The sequence below is a fragment of the Lepisma saccharinum genome, chromosome 5 (genome assembly GCF_977018435.1).
Source record: "Lepisma saccharinum chromosome 5, izLepSacc3.1, whole genome shotgun sequence".
NCBI classification, from domain to species: domain Eukaryota; kingdom Metazoa; phylum Arthropoda; class Insecta; order Zygentoma; family Lepismatidae; genus Lepisma; species Lepisma saccharinum.
The window spans coordinates 68,760,299-68,762,699 of NC_139233.1; the positions used below are offsets into that span (position 1 = coordinate 68,760,299).

Genomic DNA, 2,401 nt, shown 5'->3' on the forward strand with positions numbered 1-2,401 from the left:
AATACTTTCAGTGCAGTTATGCAAAGGCGGATTTGTGAAGTGGGCCCGGGCCCTCCCCTTGAGTATGTCATTATCAAAATTCTTGTCAGCTAAAGTAGAATATTTTCATGATAAAACACAGATCAGTACTCGGACTGGCCAAATAAGTAATCTCAGCACAGGGGGTATTGAAAATAATTTGTGTACATTGGGATGCATAAGCAAGCATTACCAAGCAAATTGTGCATAACCATATTTATTCTCTTTGTGTTACTTAATGAGAGCATATCTATAAATCTATTCCTTAGAAACACGCTGGGTGAAAAAAAAACAATGAAAATAGCCATGGACAATTTGTCGAACAATACTTATACGTCCCACGTCAGGGGCAACTACAAGAGGGTTTGTGGACGCAGGTTGCGTACACCCAACTTTAGGGGCGGTGATTGAAATTTGACTGAATAAAGAATGCGGCACTGGAAGGAAGTTGAACTACGTTATCATCTCAGCATCACTATCACATAGAATAGCAATTTGTTGCGGATAATAACTAAGTCTTAAACTGTTACGTGAATTCTAGTAGACTACGAGGAATTTGATTATTATTGATTTAGTTTATTTTACTTCGCGTTTTGTGCCTCTTGGCTAATTTGCGAAGATGGGGATGAGTGATGAAATTGATGAATGGACATTCACAAACATCCAAGCCCGAGCGGGATTTGAACCCGGGACCCTTGGCGTCGCAGCGCGATGTGCTAACCACTCGGCCACAGGGTCCGGCACGAGGAATTGAGCATGAACATTGAGCAATAATATAAAACTCCTCAGTATCAGGGCCTCCCCATGGCGCAGTGGTAGCGTCATTGCCTTATAATCAAGGGATCCCGGGTTCGATACCCGGTGGAGGCACAAGTGGTTCGGATCCCACTTTAAACTGTAGGTCCAGTCCCGATTAGCCTTACTGTGCATAAAGTGGACTTAAAACAGCAAATCAAACCAATCTTCAGTATCAATATTATATCTTGACTGTCACATGAAGTATGGTGTGGATATTGAGAATTACTTTGGAATAAGGCAATATCCAACTCTTGAACACCAGGGCCTCACCGATGGCGTAGTGGTAGCGTCGTCGCCTTTTAATCAAGGGATCCCGGATTCGATACCCGGAGGAGGCACATTTCACAGTGGTTCGCATTCCACTTTAAACTGTAGGTCCAGTCCCGATTAGTCTATCTGTACATTGTGCATTAAGTCCTCAATCTTGAACACCAATATTAAGCCTAAAATTGGCATGGAATTCTTGTGGGGGGTTGAATGTTAGAGGGAACAATGTGCAGCTCTTGAATGTCAATGTTAATCTTAGATTGTCAACAGGTTTCTAATACTCATGTGCCTTTATACTAAATACCTCATTGTAAGGCTTATGCATGCAGATAGGTCAATCACTGTTCGTTAATTGACATCGAGTGTGAGAATTTGTTTCTGGAAATAAGCGGAATCAACATCATGTAGATAATTTTCATGAAACTTGGTACACTTTAAAAAAAAAAGTGTGGAAATTCACCTTTTGGGGGTGAGTTTGGCTTTTCAAAAATAGCCGTCCCCAAAAGGAGGGTTTCTTTACCCCATATTGGAGTGAGTTTTTCTCACCACCCTAGCATAGGGAGTGATTTTTTTTTCCATTTGTGGATAGAGAGGTGAGTACTGTATACTCGACCTTCCTTGGGATGTGTTTTCCTTCCCTTTGCGGATAGAGGGGCGAACATACTCTCCCTATCGTAGGGTGTGTTTTTTCTCCCTTTGAGGATAGAGGTGGTGTGGATGTGTGTGCAGCCTAGGTTGGGAAGTAATTTAATTCCCGCAATGAACAGAGGCGTCTCTCCTCACCCTAGCTCAGGGAGAAAATTTATTCTTTTCAGTGTATTTTACTACATAAGGAATTGATTGTTATATTCATTTTGTCGAAGGACTAAAATGTCAATCTCTCTTCTAGGATGTTCACTCTTGGCTGGATTTTTTGCAGGCAGACGAGGCTCTGGTGTCTGACCTCACAGCCTCTGTGGAACTTGTGTCATCCGTGTGTGTTTGTCATTGTTCATCCATCCGCCGATCTCCGTGGCGGAGTGGTTAGCACATCGCGTTACGGCGCCAGGGGTTCCAGGTTCGAATCCCGGCCTGGGCATGGATCTTTGTGAGTGTCCATTCATCAATATCATCACTCATCCCCATCTTCGCAAATTAGCCAAAAGTGGCACAAGAAGCGAAGTAAAATAAAGCAAATCAATCATTGTTCATCCATCTTTATTATACCATTCATCACGATTAGCCGAAGTGGCAGAAAAGCGATGTATTTCCTCTCTAAAATATACCTTCCTTTCCTTCAGCTTTTGCTTCAATATGCGATGGATTTATTCCAAACTTC

At 42.4% G+C, this 2,401-nt stretch overlaps 1 non-coding gene across 1 annotated transcript; it reads left to right on the forward strand.

Annotated features, from left to right (window-relative positions):
* The first annotated feature begins 814 nt into the window (after positions 1-814).
* TRNAI-UAU (transfer RNA isoleucine (anticodon UAU)) lies at positions 815-888 on the forward strand. Its single transcript has one exon. It is a non-coding gene; the product is annotated as a tRNA-Ile (tRNA).
* The last annotated feature ends 1,513 nt before the right edge of the window (positions 889-2,401 follow it).